The sequence below is a fragment of the Penaeus monodon genome, chromosome 23 (genome assembly GCF_015228065.2).
Source record: "Penaeus monodon isolate SGIC_2016 chromosome 23, NSTDA_Pmon_1, whole genome shotgun sequence".
Lineage (NCBI taxonomy): Eukaryota > Metazoa > Arthropoda > Malacostraca > Decapoda > Penaeidae > Penaeus > Penaeus monodon.
This window is the reverse complement of record NC_051408.1, coordinates 1,123,654-1,124,001: the sequence shown is the minus strand read 5'-3', so window position 1 is coordinate 1,124,001 and position 348 is coordinate 1,123,654.

Genomic DNA, 348 nt, shown 5'->3' with positions numbered 1-348 from the left:
GTCAAAATCTAAAAACCCCTTTGACATTTTCTCCTCTTACTTCCCTCTAACCCCACCGCATTTCCTCCTCGCGCGACCACAGCAACAGTCACCTTGCACTGCCAAACCCCTTGCAAACCGGAACGCACACGCTTTTTGAATGGCAGGCCGCTTGGCTGTGACGTCCCTACTACGGGGTGACGTCCCGTTTGTTGAGGGGGGGGTTTTTTTTCCCAGTCGCAGGAATTTCGTTTTCTGTTTGGTTGTTGGCGTTGTTTTGTCATAGGGGGGGGGGTTGATGGAAATGGAAACAGCAGAGAGCAAGGTTTGAATGGGCATCCATGCACACAGAAGCACGTGTATACATAC